The following is a 9,859-nucleotide window of genomic DNA, read 5'->3' as shown; positions in this document are numbered from 1 at the left end:
TTGACAAATCAGGATCAAAGATCCTGATGCCAAAAATATACAATAGAAAAAAAAAAGTAAGCATTTTCAATAAATGGTGCTAGTCTAACTGTCTGTATGTAGAAGAATGAAAATAGACCTATATTTGTCACCTTGTACAAAGTTCAAGTCCAAGTGGATCAAGGACCTCAACATAAAACCAGATAAACTCAATCTAATAGAAAAGAAAGTGAAAAGAGGCAGGTGGGGAAGATGGCGGACAGCAGTGGTCTGTGGGCAAGAGCGGAGGGAGGGGCGCGGGGGAAGGGGGCGGTGTCGGTGGAACAGGTAATTGCTGGCTTTAATCTCCTTTGGCAGGAACAGAGGGGCTTGGCATCCAAAGCAGCTGAGCTGGAGATGGAATTGAATGAGCACAGCCTGGTGGTCGATACACCGAAGGAAGTGGATGAGACCTGCAAGTGCTACCGCATGGTTGGAGGTGTGCTGGTGGAGCGGACTGTCAAAGAAGTGCTGCCTGCCTTGGAGGGCAACAAGGAGCAGATACAGAAGATCATTGAGACACTGTCACAGCAGCTTCAGGCAAAGGGCAAAGAACTGAACGAATTCCCGGAAAAGCACAACATTCGTCTCATGGGGGAAGATGAGAAGCCAGCAGCCAAGGAAAACTCAGAAGGGGCTGGGGCTAAGGCCCAGCTCATCAGGGGTGTTGGTCTCTTAGGAGCTAAGGCCTCTGCAGGTTTTTTTTTTTTAAAACCCTGATTCCCACTTGTTTTTTTATTGTTATTATTATTTCTCTGCTATTGTAATATTTTGTTTTTGTTATTGTTGTTGATTAAATGTTTTGGTCAAATTAAAAAAAAAAAAAAAGAAAGAAAGTGAAGAGCCTTGAACTCATTGGCACAGGGGGAAATTTCCTAAACAGAACTCTAATGGCTCATGCTCTAAGAAAAAGAGTTGATAAATGGGACCTCATGAAACTGGAAAGCTTCTGTAAGGCAAAGGACACAGTCGATAAGACAAATTGGCAACCTACAGACTGAGAAAAAAATCTTCACTAACCCCACATCTGATAAAGGGCTAATATCCTAAATATATAAAGAACACAAGAAGTTAATCACCAAAAATTCAAACAATTCAATCAAAAATTGGGGTATAACACTAAACCGAGATTTCACAACTGAGTAATCTGGAATGGCTGAGAAGCACCTAAAGAAATGTTCAAAGTCCTTAGTGATCAGAGAAATGCAAATCAAAATGACCCTGAGATTCTATGTTACACCAATCAGAATGGCTAAGATCAAATCTTCAGGTGAAAACACATGTTGGAGAGGATGTGGAACAAGAGGAACACTCCTCCATTGCTGGTGGGATTGAAAACTGGTACAACTACTCTGGAAGGAGAAAAAAAGATAGTGGAGTTGTGACATATCAAATTTGAATAACTAATATCTCTATCTATCTATCTATCTATCTATCTATCTATCTATCATCTATCTATCTATCTATCTATCTATCTATCTATCTATCTATCTATCTATCTATCATCTATCTATCTCTATATATCTTTAGTGAGTAGTGACTATATTGGCTGGTGTGGAAAATGCAACATATAAACAAGTGAAAAATTAGGTGACTATCTTCTAGGGAGCAAAAGGTGATGATGTTAAGATTGTATTGGGCACAAGCTCCAAGAAGAGCAAACATTGTGAAATGGCCCTAGATGTTCTAACTCCGTTTCCCGGAAAGAATGGTGGGGAATTGCCAAAGAGGGAGGTTCAGTTTAAATGAGCTTTTAAAAAGAGCTTTATGATTTCCTTTATTTTCTTTCTCTTTATTCTTTTGTTCAAGTGAAGCTTGAACTGGATGGAAAAGACAGCAAGAGAGGGAGAGACAGACAGACAGACAAAGACAGACAGACAGACAGACAGACACACACACACACACACACACAGAGAGAGAGAGAGAGAGAGAGATAGAGAGAGAGAGAGAGAGAGAGAGTTTGACACTGGAGTTTGGGGTTCCCCTAAACTTCCCCCTTGAAGAGAGGTGCCCAACTAATTTAGCATGTTGGAAATCTAGGATCCAGAGAGTCACATCACCCTCTTTGTTTTGGAGCCCTGCAAATATAATCAGGAACAGTCACATGTCATTTCTTTCAGGCTTATTCAAGTTAGGTCTCTGGAAGACTGGAATTCAGTATTCACTTTCCTCATTATCATATTGGGAAAGGACTCGACGACTTGTTCTCAGACTTCAGACAAAATGCAGGAGCAAAAGGAAAAACCTATAATAGTTTCTTGAAAGATTCCAGGACTTCTATAGAAGAGATATCTTTCCACAGCCTTTTCATGAGGAGAACTGAGCATCTATCCAAGAGTGATGTCTCCTTTGGTGGAAATCACACCATGATTAGACCACAGCTCATTCTTCGAGATGGTGGTGCTGGCTTGGGCCTCAGTTTCTCACAGTCTGTGGGAATGGAAATTGGTGCTCTTGTTCCTCAGACATGAGTTCTCGTGTTAATAAGATATCTGATCTATGTTACAACTGATGGAAATTAATGGAATACGGCATAAAACATGGCTGCTCCAGATTAAAAATCACTATTTCAAAACCAGAACCAAGAATACTGACAATCAAAAACATTATGCCTTTGGAATTTGGTCGCTGTCCTGACAAAAGCTACAGTCATCTGGGAAAATGGAACCTCAATTTCCTCCATCAGACTGGACTGTAGGTAAGCCTGTGTGGGCATTTTCATGATTAGTTGATGTAGGAGGGCCCAATCCATTTTGGGTAGTGCTGACCCTGAGCAAGTAATCCTAGGTGATGTAAGAAAACAGATCGAACACACCGTGAGGAAGCTAGGAAGCAACATCTCCCCCATGTTCTCTGCTTCACCTTTTGCCTCTAGATTCCTCCCTTCTTTTCCTGCTCTAACTCTCCTCCATGATGGACTACAAGCTGTACTATTATATATCCTTTCCACCTGGAGATGCTTCTGATCATAGCATTTGGTCTTCTTGTTGTTGTTGTTTGATTGTTTGTTTTGTTTAACTGTTGCAAGAGAAAGCAAACGAAGGCATTAGCCATGCTGTTAGAGGACTTGGAGCACAGTCTGTGAGAAGAAGCACATGGCTTGAGTTACAGGATCTGTTCTCATTTCAGAAAGCACGTCTGAAGATGATATCAGGACACCAGGACAGAATCTGAGTTTCTTGCATGTTTTTGGAGAGAGACCTTCTACTTATTTTGTCTTGTTTCTGGAATTTTTGCAAGCTTTAGCTGTGTTGAGTATTTTCCATTTCAATTATCAGTGTCTAACTATAGGAAGCTTTTGCTCCAGATGACGATTCTTAGTGTTTGACATGTTATGTTAACCTTTCATTTCAGCACTGGGGAATGGAGTACACACCCTTGTGTGTGCTAGAACACCCTGATATGGAGCTATAGCTGAGTCCATGATAAACTTCTTTTCAAGTCAGTTATCTTCCTTCTGTCTTCTTTTTTAGGTGTCTGAATGCCTTTCCTGCTAGCTCAAAATAGATACATATGATACAAAATGACACAGATACTGTATCAATCAATAAAGCATTTTCTGGATTTTCCTGTTTTAAACTGAATTTTGACTTTCCATGATTTTCATTGTTGTTTGTTTGGTTGGTTTTGTTTATTTCTCCTATAAAAACATTTACATAGTTTAAAATGTTTTTTGAGCCATTTGTGACTAAATCATGGGCATTATAAAATTTCATTCATATATATTTAAAATCTGATTTTATTAATATAGTTTTAAAATTAATTTTTTAGAATTTCATTACATAATGCATACAATATATTTGACCACATTCATCTCTACCCCTCCCTCTAATTCCTTCAATAACTACCTCTTTCTCCTACCCACTCTCAACTCTTGCCATTCTATTATTATAATCCCCCTTATCCAATTCTGTTGCTCACATACTCATGGGAGTGGGACTACCCACTGGAGCAAGGTGCTAGGAGCCACTTCTTTAAACAAACTGAAATTTTCCCCAGAAGCCATTAACAATCAACAGCTCCTCAGCTAAGGTGGGAGCTCATGAGCTCCTCCCTCTCCTTTTATGCTAGGGTGCTACTGGCTTGATCTTGTATGAATCTTACGCAGGCAACCATAACTACTATTAGTTCATGACCCTAGCCATCCTTTACTATCCAGAAGACTGGTCTCACTCTTGTTCTCTTCAACCTCATGATCTTACAGTCTTTTCATCTCATTTCAGGGATGATTCTTGAACCTCAAGAGGCAGGTTCATGAAACACAAATGTAATCTAGGGCTGAGCATACCAGTCTCTTTTTCTCTGCACCTCAGTTTCCTGTGGATCTCTATATTATTTTCCATTTACAGCAGAAAGAGTTTCTATGATAAGGGTTGAGAGATACACTAAAATATGGGTATATAATAAATTATCAGGAGTCAGTTTAATATATATATAAGCTATGGGTATATGATAAATCGTTAGAACTCATTTTAATACTATGGTCTCTCCTATGGCCTATGAACTGTTCCTCCATAGACTCTTGGCCCTGATAACAGGTCAATTATACATGTAAACTCACAGAAGTTGTGATAGCATGCATAAAACCTACATAATATCAAGCTGGACAAAATATCAGCATGGAGTGGGGAGATGGTCACATAGTGCCACTCACTCCTTCTTGAAATGCTATTGGAAATTGATAGCTGCCAGGAGAGTTAGTTTGTCTTAAAGGTGTGGCTTCTACTAGGTTGGCCATGTTCTAATGGAAGGCCACATACCCAAGAGTATATAAGTTGTACAAATTAGACTCAGGCTAAAAGGAGGATGATACAAATTAGATACATATGAAATGGATAGTGGTCTGGGAGGAACTGGGGGAGAGGTATATATGATCAACATATAATGCACAAAGTTCTTAGGAAAATATTTTTAAAATAAAATAAAATAAAGAAAACAAAATAAAAATGAATATAACATGATCAATGTGAATTTCAGGATGAAGGAGATTTCACTACACTTTAGGATAAAATGGTACAATGTGAATCAGCTTTTCATTATACACCTAAATTTGAATCACCCAGACTGATACCAATGTTCTTTCTTCATTGTAAAACAGAGGTTAATGTTTTAAATACTAAAAAAAAAAAGTGCTTACAAATGATACCAAGTTTAAATTGGGCTTGTTACCACTTATTTCCTATATTTTACCAGTTGGAAAATTTTGAAATTGCCACATCCTCAAGCACATTGTCCAATGCAGAAGGCATCCAAATAATCCCATTGAAAGTAAAAATTTTTTGATAGAATGTCCTCAGTCTTTATAGTTTTCACTGGGCATTTTAAAGCAATACCATGTAGGGGTGTAGTGACCATAAACTGCTAGTGGTTCTGACTGAGACTTTTAAGAGATGGAAATCCACAACCTGAATTAAAGAACAATAATGAATCTATTCCTTAAAGTGGAAATATTACAGATAAGTATAGCAATTTGAACCTTCCATTTTAAACAAGCTCTGTTAATTATGTGAATTAACAGCATCAGTCTTCACGGGCACGTCTACAACTTTCATTGGCTATATGGTTTATGGTCCTAATAGGAGATTTTTAACTCAAAATAAATTCATGTGTGTGTCTGTGTGCTAACATATGCTCATCATTCAGCCATGTGCAATGCACTCTTTCTTCTGCAAGAAATAACATGTGATTGGCTGAAATCTGAAACACATGTTGTTGCCATAATAAGATAGAGTACCAAAGATCACTTTACTAGTGGGATTTTAGCAAAGGTCTAGGATTTTCTAATATGTTGGTGTTTTAGTACAAAGACATAGATCCTATGGGTGGGTTTGACTTAGAAGTATAACACTCATTATTACACAGAAGCAAGTCTCCTACCCCTTAAATTGGAAACACCAGAATGTACAGGATTTTTGTACATCACTGAATGTATACTAGAAATGATTTATGAGATCCTAGTGACAGGGAAATGCCAAGCTCTCCCATTTCCACTCATGGGACACATTTCTAGCCAATAATATTGACATTTGCTTACTGGTCTGAGTTGCACAGAGGAATGTCTCTGTTTCAGTAAGTTAATTGACTCTCTGTGGTAATTTCTCAAGCCTACATGATAATACCAAATAAAGATACCTATAATTTGTCTTTAGAATTGGGATGACAAATGGCTGTTCTTTGGTAAAGTTTGGTGAAATCTCCCTGGGGGTTGTAAAGTCTGGAAGTTGGTAGTGAGGCTGAATCAGGCATATGATAGAGATGCTGAGATATGCTCTCTATGAAGTGAACAGAAGGGCACAGGAGAGTTTTAAATCCAGGTTATAGAGGCAGTGGTTCATCTACTTTTCTCTGCAAGGCCGATGTAGTTAAAATAATTCCCTCTGACAGTTTGTGCTTCTCCAAGATAAGCAAAGAAACTGACACTGTGATGGTTGCCTATGTTAATCTGCTCTTGTAAGTGGGTTTTACAGGCGATGAGAGAGACAGGCTGATTGATGAGTTAAGCGTTCTAATTTTTTCACTTGACTTGATGGAATGCCAAGGAGACTCCACTGTGAGGCCCTGTGCAGACAGCATCTGGAGAAACATGTAAACCTCCAGAGAGTGTGCTAGTTCAGGTCATTTTCAAACTGTCTAATGTCCCAGAAGCCAAATAATTTCATGGGAACCACTGACATGTGCAATGGAAACTGTTCTTAGGGAAACAGTGGAGCCCTGGACCTGGGAACCAAACTTCACTTTTTCTCACCTCAGCTCCACTTCCCTCAGGGCCCACTGAGGCAGACTTGTATGCTCCATGACAAATTATTTGGGTTTGAAAGGCTGTTCATTTACCATGAAGATCTGGCGGGCATGCTGACTTAGACCCAGGAAATGATGTCACATTCTTTTGTGACTTTCTCATGTTTTCTTTCTTTTAAATGTCTTATCTCTGACTCTTGACACTTGTTTTAAAAGTTTGGTGTGCAATTTCCCCCCAAATTATATCATATTATATCTTCCCTTAAAGTTAACTTAGGCTCACTCTTGGGAGGAAGATGTTCATATCTTTTGTATACGCAGCCATACTGGCTACGGTTGCCTCATTGTCCACCATTACGTCTGCAACCCTGCTTTTCCTCTGTAAAATTCCTTACACATTGCCTTGCCCAGGAAGATTTTGTGACATGTGTGTGAGAGGTTGTTTTTCCTTAGTCTCACGGAGAATTAAACCCTTAAAACTATTTTTCATGTATTTGCCTATTTAAAAGAGTTCTCTCTCTTTTAAGGTTCTCACACTCTCTGGAAGCCCAGTGCTCATGCGACCCTTTGGCCCAGAACAATGAGTTACCTATGCAGCCCATGGTCTCAACAGAAAGAAATCTATACTTAATGGTGTGAACAGACTTCACAGGGTATAAATTGTCTGTGTGATTGTCTAACCTAACTTGTCTAGGATATCAGTGTCCTGAAGGGAACACTCATTCTAGGAAGAGAATGTTGATGGAAGAGACATCATATTATACTATTGTAAGTTGTCAAATCTCTCTCTCTCTCTCTCTCTCTCTCTCTTTCTCTCCCTCCCTCTGTTTCTTTCCTCTCTCCACCCTCCCTTCCTCCCTTCCTCCTTGTCTCCATCTCTCCCCTAACTCTCCCTTTCCCACTTATTTTCATCAATGGTTGTTGTAAATCGGGTACTTAAAATCCTGTTTGTTGTTACTGAATATTAAAATTTTCAAAACTAAATTTCTTACAAGATGAAATAAGGTAAATTACAGTTGATAAAGTTAACCTGGAATAATAGTAACCCAGTAATTGCTGATATTCTCTGTCTGGTATTTCCTTTCATTTACTTCTTTTGGTCTCAGTCACAATATGTAACAGAAAAACAAATAAGAAAGCAAATTGTAGGAGTTTTTCTTTTTGCTTCCATAGAAAGCTTGCTTGCAAATTCAGGCAGCTTAGGAGTTGCTTCTAGTATATTCCATCATGTACCACTGAGCTTTGGCTGCTCGCTGTGTTTGGAAGCTGTTGAGGGGGAGCAGGTTCACCATTGACATTTCACTGTGAGCAGAGCCCTGAGTTATTGTGATGCTGCCTCTTGTTATTACAGGAGTCTCTGTAGACAGAGAAACCACACCTTGTGGCTTAGAGAGAATCCACCTCCAATGCTCTTCTGGGCAGCCTGATTTTCCTCATCTGTGAACATACCCTTGATGTTGAAACTGCCATGGTGATTTTATTTTCCTCCCACACCACAACCTGAGTGTGGTATGCTGTTAAGTAGGCACCCTTCAGGATTTTCACTTGAAAGATAAATCCTTGGTCAAAATTGTCTTTGCCTGCACGGCTTTTTCTTTCTAATTTGTTTTCCCCACAGGGAAAGAATGTGTAATGCTGGTGCTCCATTGCATGTTTCTGGTCAAATGGAAGACCACAGTCTTTATCCATGTTTAAGTCTGGGAGGAAAAATACTAAAACAAATCTAGTAAAAATTCTTCCCTAAACTCCTTAGATTTGTGGCTAGTACCCTCCTGAAAGAATAATGAAGTTGTTCATTAAGTGTTTGGTATGCTGCTAGAAACCGGCTTTGGTTCCATGGCATGGCTATGTGGGTAAAGAAAAAGCTACAACCCCTTGCCAGAAAACAGGCGTGACTGACCTTTCCCATGAGCAGATGTGCCAGCTGCTGACATCCCCGCCCAACTGTCTGCCCCAGTTTCAAAAATGACACCATTCAAGTTAGATTCCTTTGGGTTTGGAAGGCCTTATAGGCTACCAGAATTTCATATTACCTTGTCTGTGCCATAACTGTTGCTTTGCATGCACCCATGTAATTATTGAGTTCATCAGAAGCTAATGAACGATATTTAGTTTTCTGAAATTATGGATGTTGTGCTATTTTTTAATGGTGATGATTCTGGGTTTGTTGTTATATAGCTTTGCACAGATTTCGAAATACACTTCACTACAGGCAAAACCTTAACTCCTTTTTACTATTTGTACTGAAGCTTTCATAAGAGTATCCATGGAGTGATTATAGAACTCTATAGATTAAGGCAAAGCACTCGACACTGATTATTATGCACACATGGAGCGTACTAAAATTCCTTAAAATTACAGAGCTCATTCTGATTTGTAGAAACATTTGCCCAGTTTTGTTTTGCATGGTGAATTTTATTTCCAATTCCAATTGAAATATTTGAACTTCCATTGATAGACTTCTAAGTGTCACCCCATGCACAGACGCATTAGCGAGCCCTTAAAGCAAAACAGAATGAAATAAACAAAATATCAGCTTCAAACAGAATCCTATTTTTGTGGAGTTGCTGGTACAGAAGCAAAATCTAGCTTTGCTAGAACATGGCATTTGTGTGTATTTTAATTCTCCAGTTTTATTTTTGCTAGGTATTTGTAGTATATTGCATTCCCACCAGGTGTCATAGTAAAAATTATAGACAACTAATCTTTGAAATGGGAAGATCCATCTTTCATCCTTTTGTCCTTTTAGCAATGTTTTATGCTTTTATCCATTAGAGACTAGTGCTGGTGACCTACTTAGACATTTGGGATGTGTTATAGAATGAATGCCAACTGCCTTGCTGACAAAGCCAGAAGACATACAACTCCAAAAACACTATTGGTAGTAGCGGGCATACAAAATGTGCTTTATCAAAGTGTGCTCTCCAGAATAAGCGAGTTTTGTGGATTCCCAGACTGTAAGACTATTCTCTTTTGAATGTTATCTACAGTTCAGAGAAAATTCAGCTACAGCTGAAACCCTGAGTTCACTCAGGAAATGTGGCAGTAAGATGTGAGACATGTTCCTGGTCCTGAGCCAGGTTCATAGGCAGAGGAACACTAG

General features: G+C 39.0%; 1 pseudogene; it reads left to right on the top strand.

Annotated features, from left to right (window-relative positions):
• The first annotated feature begins 225 nt into the window (after positions 1–225).
• On the top strand, positions 226–697 carry LOC110308630 (prefoldin subunit 2 pseudogene; annotated as a pseudogene).
• The last annotated feature ends 9,162 nt before the right edge of the window (positions 698–9,859 follow it).

The sequence above is a fragment of the Mus caroli genome, unplaced genomic scaffold (assembly GCF_978045245.1).
Source record: "Mus caroli unplaced genomic scaffold, Mus_caroli_1 scaffold_15, whole genome shotgun sequence".
Lineage (NCBI taxonomy): Eukaryota > Metazoa > Chordata > Mammalia > Rodentia > Muridae > Mus > Mus caroli.
The sequence above is the reverse complement of the archived record's forward strand: the minus strand, read 5'-3'. Positions and strand labels throughout refer to the sequence as shown.